Genomic DNA, 19,958 nt, shown 5'->3' with positions numbered 1-19,958 from the left:
CTGCAAAAATAATCCAGGTGGTGACGCAGGTCTACTACTATTCTAATATTTCCTGGTCATCACATCTTTGTTTACGTTAGGAAGCCTTAACTGACTTTCCAACAGGACATTTTATAATTATCCTTATCTGCACCTTTTTCTTTTTTTTTTTTTGGCATGGAAGCTAATACTGATCCAACCTTTGGTTTAGGAATAGAAATCAAGTAAGTTATATATCAAATGGTAGTAAGTTTTATTTTAGCCAATGTAGATGTCCTAGAAAGACTCCATTTACATTTTGCCAATCATATAGAGCCTTCCCCTGCCTCATTTCTCCAATCTTCTCCTCCACCTCAAAAGACTCACAAGATGGATGTGAGCCCCACCTCACCACATATAACCTTTGTTCTTAAAGATATGCACATGGTGGGGGGTGAAGGGGTCAGCACTCATTTTGGGTATCTGATGTATTACCAAGAGCCATATGAATCAATTGCTCTGTCTTATTTGCAAAATATACCACTTCAAAGTGTGTATTTATCTAAAATAAAGAGAATACTGCATTCTTAAGAGCTAACAGACATTTTCTCTTCAAAGTATACCATCTAGAACATACTGGTGGGAGAGTAGATACAAAAATGTGGGTGAGAACAAACAACAGATTCGGTTGATTATACAAGATGACAAATTCAGCCTTCAAATTGGAAAGCATTTCCTGTATATGTGAAGATTCTTTGTAAAACCAATTAAAATATAAATATGAGCTCTGAAGAAGTGAGACCAGGTGGTGGTAGGTCCCAAAACATCCTTGGAACAAACCCAGTATAAACATCTCTGCTCCATGTTTTATTTATTCATCGCTCAGCAGTCACTGAGGGCTCACAACGTGTCACATGCTACCTATGGGTGGAATGCTGAAGAATGCGTGGTTCTTCCCTTAAAGGTTCTGAGATGGCAGAGGTCACCAGTGACCTCTTAAGAGTGTCATTTATACTCACTCATTATTCAGTGTTCAGCCCCCCTGTCACTTCCTCAGGGGACCCCTTCTCTGAGTCCTCTCCACACCAGGGCTGTCCACCCGCTGCAGCCTGCAAAGCTCTCTTACTCGGGCTTTCATAGCACCAACCCTAGTGTGAAGTCCCCTCCCAGGGCCACACAATTACCCATTCATGAGGGAGGAGCTGAGGGCTACTCTCCATCCCGGACTCCAAGCTCCGGAAATGCAGGCCCCTACATCTGTTCCTCCCAGCACACAGAGTTACAGTGCAGAAGACTGCTTGGCAATGGCTAAAAACTGGCCAAACAAAAAAAAAGCTCTAGGCCAACGATGTCCTGTTTCTTCAAAAATGAAAGCCCCTTATTTGCACATGTGTTTATGTGTTCTATTGTAAGTTAAAATTTTTAAAATACATTTCTTTTTTACTTGTGGCAAAATATACATAATGTTAGCCATTTTTGTAAACATGTTAGCCATTTTTAAGTGTACAATCAGTGGTATTAGGTACATTCATAATGGTGATTAACCATCACCACTACCTGTTTTATGAAGTCCCCTTTTAATGTCAGAAGTTTTCAAGGAATTCCCAACTGCAAAACACACTGCCTGTCACATCCACTCAAGACAGCAACTCTACTTTAGTATCTGTTGTTTAAAACATACATAATGACAGAGAGCTAATACTGTGACTTCAATGATACTTTAAATGGCTTTGTACTATGACAGCAACAATATTTATTTTATATACATCAGAAGAAAAGGAGTACATCTATATGGGTCACCATAATTTACTCAGCCAAAAGATAATGCCTGCATATATCTTTTTGAATCAGAGATCTTGTTTTCTTTGGGTAAACTCCTAGAAGTGGAATTACTGGGTTGTATGGATTTCTATTTTTAGTTTTTTGAGAAACCTCCATACTGAGGTTTACATTCCCACCAAGAAGATACATGTACCCCTATCTTTATCACTGCATTATTTGCAATAGCCAAGATATGGAAGCAACCAAAGTTGTCCATCCACAGATGAATAGATTAAGAAAATGTGGTACAATGGAATATTATGCAGCCATAAAAAAGAAAAGAAATCCTGCCATTTGTGAAAACATGGTTGGACCTAGAGGTATTATGCTAAGTGAAATAAGCCAGGCAGAGAAAGACAAATACCATATGGTTTCACTTACATGAGTTATCTAAAAACAAAACAAAATGAACAAAACATCAGTAGACTCACAGACAGAGAAGTGACTGGGGTGACCATGGGGGAGGGGGTGAGAAAGGTGGGTAAAATAGGTGAAGGGGATAAAGGGGCACAAAAACTCTGATTATTTAAATTACTTATGGGGATGAAAGTACAGCATAGAGAATACAGTTAACAGTACTGTAATACCTTTCCATGTAGTAACTACACTGGTTGGGCAAGCATTTAATAATGTAGATAAGTGTCAACATTATGTTGTATACTTGAAACCAATATAATATTACATATCAACTGTACTTCAATAAAAACAATAAGCTAATCCAAAAAAGATACTACTTGGCACACATATGAATCTGTAGACCTTTCAAATAACTCAGGATTTGGGGAACCTTCTTTAACTACCATCCGGAAGGCAAGATCCTCCTATGGTGCAGGAAGGAAGGTGACCCTCTTCCCCCAGCCATACCCTGAAACTTTCCATGCCTGAAAGTTCTATTTTCCCACTAGTAAGTGGGTGGGAATGCTGGTAAACATATTTTGTGCTTACACACATTTGTATACATGTGAAGGAAATAATGGGTCACAAGTCTTCCATTCTTTAGCAGGCAAAGTTGATGTGGCAAGTTGTTGCTATACACAAACGTCAACTATCAGCCAAGAATTTGGATTCAGTGCTTCGATAAAATTATATACCCTTTCTTAACTATTTTTACAAATATGCTGTCTTACTTCCTATTCTTTGAAGACTTAGTTTAATTGTCACTTGCAAGACTAAGCCCTCCCCCAGTTTTCCCTGGCAGAGACACCTTTGCATCTATTCTTGTCAGCATGTCCACTGTGTGGTAACTTGTCTGTCGCCCCACACCCCTAGCGCATAGTTGGAACTTATTACCAGGGTTTGTTAAATGACTGACTAGATCCCCATGCATTTGGAAAGACAGCTTTGGGCACAGAGAATCAAATTCACATTTTACCACTGCCAAGATTGTCTTTGTATCAACATAGATTTTATCTATGGTTTAAAAGTAGACCTGGGAAGATCTACTTTTTTATCCCACTGGCTAAAAAGCAAAGAGAAAAAGAGAAAAACAGAGATGAAACAAAAGATTGAAGGCTAGAAGGAAGGGAGAGACAAAGAAGGAAGGAGAGAGAGGACAGGAGGGGAGGAAGGTGAATTTGCTCCAGCCGGGAAGAGAGCCCGCTGAACACAGGGCAGGGACCACTCAGGCCCCCCACCCCCGCTGGAGAAGAGAGAACAGCAGAGGTGTGGCTCGGCTTGAGGTGCACCTGGAAGAGTCCAGCTGTGGGGAACCCCATGTCTGTGAGTCCAGGGTCTGCACACTCAAGACATCCCAGCTCTCCAAGAACATTAAACAAGAAGTAAAGTGAAATTAATACCTATTGTTTGATGAACAATACATCAAATAACAAATACCCATTGTTATTTAAAGACCAAGGAGAAATAGAAATAACAGAGGAGGGTGAAAATAATGGGCTCATTCACCAGTAAGAACAGTGCACTTTTCTATTTTTAAGAAAATGTATCCTTATTCTCTCTCTCAATACGATTAGACTTATTTATTGAAGGTCCATTAACTGAGCTGAATGATGTTTGCTCTTTAAAAATCATTTGGAAAAAAACATCACTTTGAGGTCACGGATCCCTGAAAATTCTTCGTGGTCCGTGACTTGGCGGTCCAGAAGCCCCCGCCTACTGGGAGTCAGATGAGCAGGGATGGAAGTTAAAAACACTGGGGCCCGGAAGATGACTGGTTAGCCAGAGACGGGTAAGATTCCTCAAGGGAGGAACAACCTAAGACAGGCAACAGTCACAGGGGGGCCATCAGGTGAGAAACTGGGGATCAACAGAGGTGAGGCTCAGAACCTCACCCCCCTGCTTTGAGAGAAATCTTCTGCATCCGTGGATGTCTTGCTGCCCGTGTCTAGCTTTGATTAATACTTAGTCCATAGGCACACACCTGATCATCTACATTTGCCCTCTTACAGCACTAAACTATGTTTTCTACCTTTATCTTGCATCTACCTACCACTTCAGCATTTTATTAAAAATAAAAATAATAATAATAATAAAGAGAGAAATGTGGGATCCACATATAAATCAAGTATAAAAATCAAACGAATATTCATATTTGACCTGATTGTTTATAGTTCATAATGCGTGATCAAAACCGAAAGTTTCTGTGATGACTGCCCTTGCACTGTTCACCATGTAAGAACTTATTCACTATGTAAGAATTCGTTCACCATGTAAGAACTTGTTCGTTATGCTTCAGAAGATTGGAGACTGACGAGAATTAGGCTTGAGATGGACTAATGATTGTGCATTGAGCATTGACGCCCCCTATACAGAATTTTATTGTTGTCAACAACCATTTGATCAATAAATATGAGAGATGCCCTCTCAAAAAAAAAACACAAAAAAAGACACTGGGGCCTTGGCCTTGAACATCAATGGCTGCTGACAGCACAATAAAGATATCAAAACCCTTCCAATAAAAGCACACTGTATGACGTTGTCTTGACAAAAAGAGAGAGAGAAAAAAAAATCAAATCCTGAATCTGACCAAGCCTTTAGATACAATTCCTAATTCTTAGGGAATGCAGGGTTCGGAAGGAGTCAGAGAAATAAATTACACTGTGTCGTCACAGGGATGCAATCAACCAAGTTGAGACAGGAGACTTAGAAGGAAAGAAGATGTTTCTTCAAAGAATGAGCTGCAGGGGGCGTGGGGGAGAAATGGAGGGGCATCGTACTGATTTTTTAAAACCACTGTTACAATGTTAGGATCTTCTCTGGATATGGACTCAATCTGTTAAAAGAAACGTCGTACCTTCATGAGGCAATTGGCAATTTGAACATTTACTGGATATTTGATGATGTTCTAGGATTACTGTTCATTTTTGGTGTGGTAATGGTATTGCAGCTTTGTTTAAAAGAGAATCTGCCTTTCAGAGATACACACTGACATGCTTCGAGATGAAATGTTTCTAGAATTTGCTTCTAATAACACTGGGAAGAGATGCAGAGAGTGGGTAATTAGTTTGCCACAAGTTGATAACTGTTGAAAATAGGGTTCATTTTACCATCTGTCTACTTCAGTAGATGTTTGGAATTTTCCACAAACACAAAAACTAAAAACAGGGGAACAGGATGCATTATTCTGTCATCATTTAAAATACTTTTTCCAGTGTCCTACCTTTCAAGATGGAACAAGCCACTTACAACTTACTTCAGCAGCACCCAGCCATCTTCCTGTCTTCTCCTAGAGGAGCTGCGGAAGGGACCCACTCTCCATGCGTTCCATTACAGAGAGGATGTGGGTAGCCAACATCTCCCCTGCTGTGTGAGGAGCAAGCAGCCGCCTGGGTCTGCGCTGTGGGCTTCTCTCGGAGTTTGCTCCCCCTGAATCAAGAGCACCGCTGTCCCGACCCATCCGAGACGGTGCTTCTGGAGGGAAGACTCCCCTAGGGCTTCCGACTACTTCCAGGGGAAAAGAGAAAGCTCCCCCTTTGTGCCTTCCCACTCCTTCCGCCCTCTCCCACCCTCCCTTAAGAAAACATTAACTCTAGAAGCTCTTTGTCCATACTTAGAGGGCAAAGGAAGGCCACCGACTTCTACCTCAATTTTCAAATAAATCTCAGCACATACCAGCTACATTTTCACTTGATAGTCTTGATTTCACAGTGGACTTCTCTGTAGCCTGTAAAAGCAAAAATGGCCCCACACACCAGGACATAGGCAGTTGGACAAGCCTAGAGAGGCTTATGTCTTGAGGGTGTTTTATCTGTGTGATGCAAGGGACCTATTTATTCATTTCTTTTTACTAAGGTATCATTGACATACAATCTTATGAAGGTTTCACCCATATTATTGAGTCCACCCCCCACACACCCAACCACAGTCACTGTCCATCAGCGTAGCAAGATGACAAGGGGTCTATTTAATAAATCATTGTCTGTTTCTGAATTTTTAGTGGCCTCAAGGAATTCCCAGTGTGCCCCACATAGGCAAGACACCACCTATCTGGAAAGATCCAAATTACTATTGCCCTCGGTGATATTTCAGTGCACAGCAATGGCACTGGAGTTCATATGAGATTTAATCTCTTAAATATGTCACTAACCTTGCTTAAGATGCTATTTTATTGTCTTTCAATTATGACACTTGGATATAGTCGTTCAGTGCATGAGCTTTGGAATTTGAGAGACTCGAGTTTGAATCCTAGGTCCCTTATTTACAATGAATCTTACTTAATCTCTCTAAGCTTCAGTTAATTCTGAGGTAAAGGATAAATAATACCAACCTACCTCAGAGAACTGAAAGATGAATGGCATAGCGTACTCAATAACTGATAGTCGTTGCTATTATTAAAATTCCTTTTAACACCAGTATTTTTGGAATTAGGGAAGATTAAGATGTGTAACCTCTTTCATAATGTTCAAGACCTGAAACTAAGTTCCACCCATTTTCCTGAGGCAAGGTACACTCCTAACAATAATTAAAGCTTTAATTTCGGCTGTTAAATGTAACTAGAAAGCAGTATTACAGAAAATAGCAAAAAAAAAAAAAAAATTATGAAGAGTACTTAGTCTTCTCATAAAAAAAAAGTCAAATGTTATTACAATGACTTTAATTCTTAATACGTAATTTAGAGGAAACCTTTTAATTTAATGGTGGGATGCTATAAAAACAACCAAGCTTAAAAAAAAACAAAAAACCATAAAACTTCTGAAGTTGAAACCACCATGTGTTTTTTATTATAAGGACATGTTTATGATGCAGGGCTTTGATCCCATCAGCAGTGAAATTTTATAATACTCCTGTGTGGTCTGAGTAGCCAGCAGAAAAATGTCAGAACTGAGCGGCCACAGCCGGGATGTGTCCTTCACCAGGATCCCAGGAGGCTGCGCAGCGGGCCGCCCTCCCGTGAGGACAGCACACTTCAGGGCACAGAGCTGCGGGCCTGCCTGAGATGCCACCACGGCCCTTACCCAGAGCCACGAGCAGATGGGGACAGGACAGGCACCTGACGTGGATTCTGGTAAGAACTAAGGACCACAGGCTAACACCCTTGGGCACCTGTGGGAGACGGTGCTTGCAGAAGCGGCCAGAAAGCGTTTCCCTTTAGTTCTATTCAGTTACTAAAATAAACGTATTTAGACAAAACAATACTTGCCGATATTCCCCCAAAACACTGGGAAAAAAGAATTCCCAGATCCAGGGAATGATACAGAGAATACCTCGCATCACTGAAAGGTGCAGGCAAGCAAGCTGTGATGCAGCACGCTGTGACTTGAAATTCGAAGATGGGTTCAAATCTGGAAGAACGCTTTGGCACTCTTAAAACAAAATCTAAACACCCTTGGGAGAATCTGTCCTTATTTGTAGCTGGCTTTGCACATTTCTCTGCTAAACCCTACAGTCCTAAGGACAAATCCATTATTTGAACAGTGCAGGGGAAACTTCAATTAAATTCAGCTACCAAGTTAATCTTCATTTTCACTCAACAAAAGAGCAGCTCCCACAGGCACTTTTTTTTTTTAAATGATAGCAGTTACCAAGAAATGTAAGATAACTGCATTCACTCCTCTGTTTCTCGGTTACATTCTATTTTGTTGGTGTTTTTTATTTTTTTTGTCCCAGTGTACTCCACTAACTGTGTGTGCACACCCATCATACAGACACTCAGGACATGTGGGTGGACCGTTCCCTCCACCCCAGGGGAACTCGCTCCTCCAACCAGCTCCTCACTGCCCCAAAGTCAGGTGCCGCCCCACTTTGGCTCTTTCTCTCAGCTGTCAATACGCTTGGACCATTCCGTCTCCGTGCCTGCCGGCCCACACACCCACCTTGGGCTAGTTGTCTTCCTACCTTGTTCTCATCTTTAGTTCTTCAGAGATTGGTCTACACTATAGTCCCTGTCTTCCTTTTCTCCCCATTCTTTCAACCACCTGAAATAGGCCTTTTCTGTTACAAAAGTTATAAAATCCCCAGACACTTTGCAAATGACAGATCTGGTGGCCATTTTTTAGTATGTTTCTTTGCGGATCTTCCAGCTGCAGTAAGACACTTTTGATGACTCGCGTCTTCACTGGAATCATCCCATTCCCCCAGCTTTTCTCCTCCTGACACCCCTTCTCTGTGCCCTTCATATGCTGGCATTTTATATATGTATATAATATAAATGTTTATATTCCCCAGGACTGTCCCTGGGGACTTGAAATCAATCATGTTCTGATTTTTCTGGCGTAACAGACAAAGACGCACACACACTCCACCTTTCTCAGACCTTTCATCAAAAAATCTTCTTTGTCTTTTCAGGGTCATTTACTCCATCACGCTTTCTCTGATCACGCCTACAGAAAATGACAGCTTGTTCACTCCTCTCCAGTTCTTTCAGTATTCTCTAGTTCTTGTGTACCTAACCACTGTCATCCTAGCTTTTCATGTACACGTCATTTCCCAAGTAGACGGGAGCTTGGACTTTGGAATCGGTCAAACCAGGATTTGAATGGGGGCATTATACCACCTTTGTAAATTTTATTGAATCTCTCAGGTTTAGCTTCTCTGACTAACAGTTAAGGAGGCCACAGCTGTAGGGTTCAGAGCAAAGAGCCCAGAGATAGAGGGTCCACCCTGAACACCAGCTCACCACTTCCTGTGTGACTTTTCAGTTGTTTAGCCTCTACATCTTAGTTTGCTTGGACGTGAAGTGGGGGTAGTGACAGTACCTACCTCAGGATGTTGATATGAAGATTAGGTGAATTAATATTACTCAGGTTATTCAGAAGAGCGCCTGCCCCTCAGTAGGCACTATATAAACTGAACTTTTATTATTATTACCGACCGTCTAGGGTTAAGGTGAAAATTAGTGTGTGACAGGTAAACAAAAAAAAAAGTTACTGTTCAAGTCTGTCTTATTCCTCTTTGTATAAAGCCATAGCCTCCTGTATAATTACTTGCATTGGGAAGTTGGAAAATTCTGTCTACCTCCTATCTATCTATAAGCTACTGTCAGAAATATCTTATAAAATGTACATTATTATCATTGTTAGTATGATCTGTGGAAATCAGACTTGTTTTGGTTAAAACTACACTCAAAAACTACTTATTAACCCAAATGTCCATCAAAAGGTGACTAAGTAAACACAATGTGGTACATACATGAATGGAATTCTACTCAGCAATAAAGATGAATCAATTACTGAGAAACAATAAAAAATGGATATACCTCAAATACATTTTGATGAATAAAACAAACTACAATTGACTCTTGGACAATCTGGGGATTAGGCACACTGACCCCCTTATAGTTGAAAACCCATGTGTAACTTCTGACTGCCCCAGAATGTAGCTACTAATAGCCTACCACTGACCGGAATCCTTACTGATAACATAGTTGATTAACATATATTTTGTATGTTACATGTATTATACACTGTATTCTTAAAGAAATGTATTCTTAAAGTATGCTAAAGAAAAAATGCTTTTTCAAATTGTCACAAGTCTCTGAAAATATATCCAATAATATATTTATTGAAAAAAATCTGTATAAGTGGACACACAGTTCAAACCAGCGTTGCTGAAGTGTCAACTATAGATGCAAAAAAGCACATACTGTACGGCTTCCATTTACATGAAATTCCAGAACATGGGAATTAATCTACACATAGATCAATGGTTGCCTGGGGGCCTGGTGGGGGGTGGTGGTGCAGGGCTATCCACACAGGGCCACTGGGGCTCCTGGAGATGATGGCAATGTTCTGTTCATGGACTGTGGTGGTACTGACACATGTGTACAAATTTGTCAAAATTCACCAAACTGTAGATTTAAAATTCCTGCAGTTCATAGAATATAAATTATTCTTTAATAGTGTGATTTAAGATAAAACTTTTCACTGAATGACTGAGAAAACTTGATCAAGACTCCTTGATCTATTCGAAAGGCATTTTATTTTCTTGGAGACCGCAGGGAGGAAGGGAGACAATTCTGAGAGTAATGACCAGTTTTAGGGACAGGGAGCCGCTGCCTACTTCCTTTTCTCTATTGCCCCAGGCAGGCCTTCCTGAGCATAAGCATGGCAGCTTTTGCCTTTGAGAAGCTCACAGCATGTTGTCATCCACTGGGAATCCCAGAAGGTCTTGGGCAAGTGGGTAGGGATGAAGCCATAGAGCTGATAATCTGTGGAGTCAGGCACTGATCCCAACGGACTTGCTGGGAATCTCTGGAGCTGGAATTTCTGGACTGGCTGATTGGATGCATATGGAGCATTAGTTAGGTGGGAAGGAATGGGTGATGCACACTTTCTACAAGTCCTTCCAGCCGAATGCTTCTCAGGTGTTACTGAAGGTCAGAAGCTGTCTCTGGAGAGTAAAGACCACGTGACTCAGTGCTGCAGGGAGTTCTCCTTGCAGGAGAGATTCGGTCACATGGCGCCATCCTCTGAACCAGCCGCTAGAATCCCAGGTGAAGGGGATGGAGGCTGCCATTCCCGAGTGGGGATTTGGCTAGCACACATGTGTGTTCTGCTGAAGTTCTACAGTCCATAAATATCTTGAATTTTTGTTTTCTACATGACATAAAAGAGACAATTCCATAGGCAGCATCTTCTTCATATCATCATTAGGTAGCATTCATTACATACCAGATCCACGCAGCCAAACAAAGCTTCTAAGTTAAAACTTAAATGATCCAATTATTTTAATTAAGAAAAAAAGGTTTGGCTTTCCTAGCTAGATAAAAGGGAAACTGTAGGGGGTAAAGAATAGAAAAATAGGTATATCCAAATTTACTTACCTACTCTATCTTTTTACGAGCTGTTAAAAGGCAATGTTCTGGAATTAGACCGCGGTGACAGTTGCACAACTGTGTGAATTCCCTTTAAACTGCACACTTTATAGGATAAATAATATGGTGTGTGAATGTATCACAATAAAAAAGCAATACACTTGAGGGCAGTAAAAAATATTTGTAGATTATAGTACCTAACTTTCTTTTTGTTGCCTTTGATTCCTGGACACAGTTACTGAATCATCTCAGAAAATCCTTCTGGAACATTCTAGCCCCACCTCCCCCCAACTTGCATGATTACAACTTACGAATCGAGTAGAAATCCCCAAGGGCATCAGGAAATGCCATCAAGTGGAATACTGTATTTTCAAAAACACACTTAAGTCAGAGAGAACAGATATCTATATATCTATACATATAGATATAGGTATAAATAAACAAAAATACTTAATAAAACATATCATTGTTAACATAATCTGTTAAAATTACTATGATGCTACAGTAGACTGCTGCTGCCTAAAATTGCATCAGTGACTTTCAGGAACATGAAAATGCAAAATGCTGTGTGTGGAAACAGAGCAATATTATATCCTAGTGATCATAGGAATAGACCTTCCACACTTATTACCATGTCACATTACTGAACTTACTGTTATTGGCATTTTCTGTAACTTTAAAATATGATATGTTTTCAGACAATCTTTTATTTGTGTTAAACATGATGCCTCTATAAATAGTAAAAATAAACATCGAATCAGAAAGAACTAGACAGAAATAACTTGAGGAATAATCTGCTCTGGGTTTACATTCTCAAGAGGAAGAAACTGCGATAATTTTCTCTTAAAGTCACTGGACGTAAAAATGATGGCCATACCCATGGATGAATTGAATACTATTAATTTGAAGTAAAAAGCTCTTCAATTATTTTTATTACTTCATGATACTTTTCATATGGTTATTTACTGGAAGGTTCAATTGAACTTCTTCTATCATGGTGCATTAAATTTCATTTTAGAGCTGAAAAATTCCCATTTAACAGCCACAAAAAAAAATTCTTTTCATCTATATGATTCCAGGACTATTTAAAATAAGGGAAAGAACCTTCAAGTTGAACAGTATACAATAAAAAGTAAGTCTGTAAGCTCACCTGGAAGGTCACCTCATTCTGTAGCTAAATGAAACATTTAACAATTATCTCCGGTTTTAGCTATTAATTCTGTTTTGTTTTTGGGTTAGGGCGAGTTTTCAGATTTCTGGTGAATGTCTTTATAGATTGAGTGAGGGGTGCCAAGCTGAGCTGCTTTGCTAAGGAATAGCTATTTTAAAAGTTATTTATCTATTTATAGTTTGGAAAATAAGTCTGTATTTTGTCAAGTATCATATAAATATTCCCCATCTGACCAGAACTTTTTCTTACTCTCTTTTCAGGACAGCATCACTTGAAATCTATCACTACACTCACAGGGAGCTAAATCTAGAAATTATCTTTATTCTCTTTATATTTCTCTTACTAGGTTTGTTGATTGAAGCAAGAAGGGCCTCCATTTAAACAGGAGTTTGGCTAAGAACACCTAGCTGGTTGTCCTGGGAAGCTGACTTGAACCCACAGAGCAGACAGACATTCAAGCTGGTGTTTCTGCTATTCAGTTACTCAACAGACATGTAATATTTAGTTAGTATTTAGTATAGGAAAACCAGAATATAGAACAGTGCAGAAAAATCACCAACTGGCAAATGTGGGCACGTCAAACTATTATTATGAAACACCGCATGGCTGAGGTTAGTGAATGGCTATTAGGCTACAAGCTTGACTAATTAGGAAAGGTTTTATGAAGATCCACTACAGGAAGATCCAGATTTAATGAGAGACAATAATTCTGTCCCTCATTTAGAAGAGCAGGATTTCCTAACTTAGAAAATCCCTATCTACTAAAATGTTTCCTGATTAGAGGACCTGATATTTCTGATACCTAGAAGTCTATAGACAATTCAGGATACCTGAAAAAGTGAAACACGGAACTACAATTGAAAGCTCAATCTCTATATGGACCAGAGGCAAAAAAGGAAAAACCCAGCACAAACAAACCACATATAGATGGTTTCCTAACCCTGGTCTGTTCCCTCTCATTACATCCGGTCTAAAATAAAAACCGTAAGAGGCAGCTGAGGTGTGCATTTCACTTGCCAAAGGCCTTGCTTCCTTAGAGCCTCATCCGAATCCATTCAAAGTACTAGAACAAATCATCAGATGTAGTTTGGGGTGGGTGGGGGGTACGGTGTCCTTTTCATAGCGCTGTGCCCTGCTCAGCTTCTGGGTTAACTGCCATCCCTGGGTTAACTGGCATCAGCACCCATGAGCAGCTGGAAGTCTGCGACACGGGGCCAAGGAACAAGGGTTTGTCAACAGACATCACTGCCTGAACCTACGACAACATTAGTGTGCAGGAATGCTGTCACTAGCTGATTGCCTGGCCTTCTCAGTGTTTGCACTAGCTGGCCATGACGGATGTGCACATGGGCTTGGTCTTAAGGCATGACCTGTTTCATTACAGATTCATGGTGCAGTGCAAGGCTGGCAGCCTCAGTTCATCAAAGGCTTGCACACCAAGAAAATGTTTTGTGTTACCTACAGTTTACTTTCAGTCTTCTACTGAAACAGAAATTCCTTTAACTGTTTCTTTTATATTAGCAAACCAGCTAGATCACGTTATGTTACTGTTAAGTCCCTATCCTGGCGTAATGCAGTTAGCATCTTTATGAGTAAGTGTCTATCATGCCACACACTTATGCTCCAAGCCCAACACAGGGGTAATATCTGAAAGATTCTGCCTGTATCTTGTCTATGAACTATTTTGTAAGCAGAGGTTTTCAAGGCTCAAGCAATGCCAATAATAAAACCTTCCCGTTTTCACATCTTCTTTCATCATAAAACTGTTTTAAATTACCAGAGCATTGCAGGAAGGCAAGCCCTGCTCTGTCATCGGTGCTGCCTCTGCTAAAGGGCAAGATGAGAGCTGGGTGTGCTCCCTCCCTCCTTCTCAAGTTATACAGATCTTTTCCTTTTTTTCACATTTCAACCAAAGTGGAAAATAAATGACTGGCTTTCTGAATAAGCCCTAGTCAGGCAAGTTAGAATTTCCTCTTCCTGTGGACATTTTATGCTGATAGACTGTAGATCCAGATGAAACCCTTGGCCCAATATCTCATTTAGCTTCTACCGAAGTTTCTGGAAGGGCAATGGGGGCTTCAAGCAGGGTGGATTCCCCCTGGCATGACTTATACACCCAGACATGCAGGGAGTTCGTGCTTACATTTCATTTGTTATATATGATAGAGCTAAAACTGGGCTTGTTATCATTTCATAGAAGAGAAAACAGTGATGGATCACATTTAAGTGACTGTTAGGAGCACAGGCTAGTGGCTGGGTTACGATGGAAAACCAAGTTTTTTGAGTTTTGGTCAAACTACAGGAAGGACAGTGGACAAAAGAGGCCGCTTGAGAGGTGTGGCTGAACATTCTCGAAGGTACAAACCTCCAGTTACAAAACAAATGTAAGTCCTGGGGGTGTACAGCGTGGTGACTATGTACAATATGGCAATATTGTACTGCGTATTTTTAAGTGACTAAGAGTAAATCTTAAAAATTCTCATTGCCAGAAAAAAAATGTGTAACTATGTGAGGTGATGATGTTAATTAGTTAGACTTACTGTAGTGATCATTTTGCCATATGTATATATATATATATATATATCAAATCATGACGTTGTACATCTAAAATTAAGAGAATGTTATACATCAATTATATCTCAATAAAACAGGGGAAAAATCAGTTTTGATTTGATGACTAACTAAGAAACTTAGATATTTCTCCCTCTGTGGTTTTCAATAAATGTAAACATACAAATGGAAAAAAAAATTCTTGAAATTTTCTGGACTTGCTTTACTTAGTTGACTAATCTAGCCTTTCACATTCTGGAAGCCACTGGCTTCCCAGCGTGACCTGACATGACCGTGTTCCTCCTCATCTCTGATACATCTGCCTTTAGGAATCTTTGAAATTTCCTCTTGGAAATTTCAAACTTAGGAAAACCGTTCTATGTAGACTCACTTCAAATGTCCGGTTTCATTCTTAGGTCCTCACAGTTCATACCCAGGTAAGCCTCAAGTATTTTGCTGGAGGAACAGTGAGATGGGGGGTGCTATCTTCTCGCATGTCTTTGTTTGCCTCTGTTAACTCCCAAGGCACAAGTCCCTGAAAGATCCAGACCGGGCCTGCTTAAACCAGCCTCGGCTGTGCCTCTCTCACTGCCATGTCAGGGTGCAGGGCACCATCTGACAGTAACAGTGACTGGCCACGACAGGCACCCAACCGCCCTGCTGAAGCAGCCACTCCTTTTGAACAAACATAAAGAGAGGAAGCTCCAGGTGGTCTTCCCAAGAAGGACACCAGAAGATTTGGCTGGTTGGTACCAGTTCCTCAGTGGTGATGGGAATGATGATGACTGAGCCCTTGGGAGGGGCTGAGGTTCCATCAGGAGCTCCACATATTACCTCTCGTCTTCTCAGTCACTCTCAGAGCTAGGTTCTGTTACTCTGATTTTGCAAATGAGAAAAAAGGGAGATTGACTGACTCAAAGCCATACAGCACTAAAGAGGTAATCAATCAGGATTCAAATGCAGATCGGGATGAATTAGAATTTGTTTTGTCTTTAGCTTTATCTTGTCTTGTCCATTAAACCTACAAAATCAAGATTATGGGAGCTCTTGCATTTTGAAAAGCTGGAGAGTCTTGTTTTTGAAAGAGTTGATTGAGAAGGTAATTGCCTGTGACTACAGTGATGGATGCTATATAAATGGAGAGATTCAGGGATTATCTATTAGTCCAGCTACTAAGATCAGCCTGACTCTCCTCTTCACATATTGCTAGGGTGAAGTGGGGAGCAGGTGGTAACACCGATGAATAATGAGGTATCTTAGGTGCCCCCAAGGCAGAAGGCTGAGAATATTTCTTACACTCAGCAGATTGTGGGGCATTCATTCATCTGCTGAGTAAAAAGAACAGAAGAAAATCCATTATTATCAGTTCAGAGATTGGAAGATGACCCTCAGAAGCACACAGATTCATACAAGGATGTTCCTTTTAAGCTATTAGATTAAAATTTTTTCATCCAGTCACCCATCTATTCATTCATTCATTCATACACTCACCTATTTAAAAAATGTTTTCTGTCTATAGTATATAAAGCAGAGAGTCCTTGACAGGGGGACATGGTGTGTGTGTGATGAATCAGACACAATTATTGCCTGTAAGTATTTACAGACTGATATAAGGCACAGATTCTTTTAAAGTTGAAGAAATACTATCCTACGACCTGAGTTTTCAGCAAGTCGTTAACTGTCAATCAGAGATCACCAGAACAAATATAATAATGAGAATTTTGAAATATTGTGACGATTACTAAGATGTGACACAGAGACATGAAGTGAACAAATGCTGTTGGAAAAATGACACTGACAGATTTGCTAGATACGGGTTGCCATAGACTCTCAATTTTTGAATAATACATTATCTGTGAGGAGCAATAAGGTGGGGTGCAATAAAATGAGGCACCTATAGTTTGCTTGGGAGAATGACACGGTGGTTCAGATAAAGCAGATTTACAGGTGTGTATATTCACATTTGCATAACTGTGTGGAGTCAGCGGGGAAGAAATGAAGTAAACCTTTTCAGATGTTGAGCTACTCCAGTTGGGCCCTGGAAGATAGGCAGGATGAAGAGATGGGTGGTATTCCAGGAAGAGGGGCAGCGTGCATAAGTGTATGGTGGGAGGCAAGCACAGAATCGAAACATGGTTTCATAAAGGTGCATGGGGAGAGTGAGATAGGCTGCAGCCAAATCAAGGAGTCAAAGGGTGTGAAATGAAGGTTTTGAATAAGGGAATGAAAGGGACAGGGTTGTATTTATGGACAATTCATCAGAGAGGATTAGAAGAGAGAAAATTGGGGACAGTCCCCTCACTCTTCCTTTTATTCATTCTGGGGACACTGCATCTCGCCATGGGACCTCTGCTTGCACATGAGGTTCACAGGGCAAAAGCTCCCATGTGGCCTTATCTGCATGAGAAGCAAACCAAGAATTCCACAGAGGACTTTGGCAGGATAACGGACTACGATGACCCCAAATCTCATATGTTATAAACACTTGGAAAAGTTGAATGTAATATAAGATTTTTGTTTTAATGCAGAAATAGTTCACAAGAAAGGAAAAAGGAAGTGAAAAGCAGGAAGATATGAGGTGACATAGTGGCTGCACAGGGGTAAGACTATTGGTCTCATTATCCGGGAGGTTCTTTTTTTTTTTGTCCACTTGGGGACAGAAAACAAAGCTGTGATTTTGAGAGATGGGATTTTGGAAATAAAGACACCTACATGAAGTCTGGTCCTAAACAATAAAACAATGAAGTAGGGAAAAATCTATCCACAGGCACAGGAAGATGAAAAGATATTCCCATGATCCCTGCCTGGGTTCCAGGTAAAAATAACAGTAACAACAAAATCCTCCCTGAGAATTTGAAACCACAGTCTCAAGTCTTACATGAGTTTGGAGTTTACATTTATATCACCTTCTAGGTACAGGAACTCCTAGAAATAAACATAGTGTTTGGCTCCAGTCAGTGATAACTCTGGGGCTAATCTAAAAGAGGACACACAAAAAAATGTGTGCTTAAGGTGATCAAAGATATAAAATAAAAATTGTCAACTTAAGAAAGGAACAAAATGCACCTAACAATCCTCACCTAGACAGACTTTAAAACAGAACCAAATAGCACGTCTAGATGTGAAAACTACAGTCACCAAAATTATAATTCTCAGTGGGAAAGTAAACCACAGAGTAGACATAGCCTAAGAGAGCATTAGTGAATTGAAGACAGATCTGAGAACATTACTTAGAATGCAGTAGCAAGAGACAAAGAGCTAGAAATAGTAAAACAAGAGTAAAAAGATAAGGAATATAGCCCAAGAAGGTCCTTAAACAGCAGATGTAAAGTGGAGAAATGGTAATACTCAAGTAATTAATGGCTAAGAATTTTCCAGAACTGATGAAAGATATAAACCATCAATACAAGAAGAATGAGGGTTTAAGAAAAAATAAATTCAAATACAAACACAATGTTAGTGAAACTGCAAAACACTACAAAGGGAAAAAACCATAAAAGCAAACAGGGAAAAAATGTAAATAATCCACAAACAGGTAACAAATCAACCACAGGCTCTTCAACAGCAATGACAGAGGCAACATAGTGAAATATATCATCAAAAGTTTAGAAGGAGAATAAATGTCAAACTAGAATTCTATTCTCAGCTGAACTATCCCTGATGATTGAGGAAGAAATTAAGGCATATTAAATAAACAAGACTGAGTGATAGACATACTTTGGAAAGAAAAAAATTTAAACCAGAGGAAAGAAGTAAGAGGCAAGAGGGAAAAGCATGTGTTAAATTATTTTCTGTATTTTTGTTTTCAAATAACAATATAAAAAAGACAAATGATTCAACTTAGCTTGCTTAAGACATTTTGTTTGGGGAAGGTAAAATAATAAGACTGAACAAAAGCAAATGCTATCAAATGACCCCATGAAGCAAGAAAAATGGAAAAAAACTATTGACATATCCATGAATATTAATGAATATGACCTGAGCATCTTTTGGGTACAAAGAACAATATTGCTGAACCAACAAAAGATGTTTATAAAGAAAAAAAAAACCTAAAATTTGATTTTGGTAGAACATTTTTGTTTCCTATCTTTTTTTTCTCTCATCAAAGTTACCTATTTGGATATTGGAAATTCATAAATAAAAATGTAATTTATTTGTGTATAATTGGTCCCACACAGTTTAGCTGTTGTGAAATTCTGAAGGATCCAGTCTTTTAAAAATAAAACTAAAAAATACAGATTGCTGAGTAGCCCCATAAGTAATAAATATGTATTTCTAAATTTTTTGAAAATTACCCTTATCACTCCCATACAAGTTTTAGTTATATTAAAGATAATAGAATACAATTTTGTGATTTGAATAATCCATGTAAGGCCAGGCCTTTAAAAGGATTCAATGTCTTTCTAAATAAAGCTAATCAGCAAGAGAAATAGGGTCCATTTATTAAATTCACTTTAAATATACCATACATTTATCAAAAATAAAACCTCTTGCTGTGGCTACAGAACAAAATGCCAAATGACATTTGCATTTTTAGAATCAGGTAACAAGCCACCGAATCTACTCACATTTATTGTCCTATAGGTACAGCAAATACAAAGACAAAAATTACTAAGCATTTTTCAGCAGACAAGAAACGGCCTGGCATTACCTCTCTGCCAAAAACTACAAGGGGAATAAATAGCCTCTCTTTATAAAAAGCAACAATACTAAAAATTGATTGAATAGACTTCCTCAGCTAACCCTATAATGTCCATCTACTTGGCTGTCGGCATCTAGTCAACTCTCTTCCCCCAAGCACACAATGACGATTGCTGATGTAGAGGACTTGATGTTTTTCCTTTTCCTTTATTCTTGTTTGGGGACACTCAAGTTGCCTCATAGAAAGGAACGAAACTGCCTACCTCTAATTAAAAAATGCTGTGGCACACATTTGCTTTTCAGACATAATATTTACTCCAAGAAGAAAAATGCCACGCAAACAAATTTCAAGCTGAGTGGTGGCTAAGATGAAGACATTCAACCCGGGCTATTTATTTCATAAATTCTTAAATAACAGTGTTAAAACTATCATTTTGGAAACAAGGATTAGCTCAAAGGGTGTCAGGATCTAGACTTGTAAGCATCTCTTTCAATTTTTATGCAACTTCCCAGTTCTTCTGGAAGACTCACAATGATACACAATGTCAGAGAGCCGTGACCTCCCATCTTCGGCACTTTACTTCTGCTAAGGAGAGAAATGACTCTTCT

At 39.5% G+C, this 19,958-nt stretch overlaps 1 protein-coding gene across 10 annotated transcripts in view; it reads right to left on the bottom strand.

Moving 5' to 3' along the window:
- FRY (FRY microtubule binding protein) overlaps nucleotides 1-19,958 on the bottom strand; it is a 379,810-nt gene that overhangs the window by 158,972 nt on the left and 200,880 nt on the right. The gene's annotated exons all lie outside the window — the stretch shown is intronic.

Source organism: Manis javanica, chromosome 1 (genome assembly GCF_040802235.1).
Source record: "Manis javanica isolate MJ-LG chromosome 1, MJ_LKY, whole genome shotgun sequence".
Classification (NCBI taxonomy): domain Eukaryota; kingdom Metazoa; phylum Chordata; class Mammalia; order Pholidota; family Manidae; genus Manis; species Manis javanica.
This window is presented reverse-complemented; position numbering and strand designations above follow the sequence as displayed.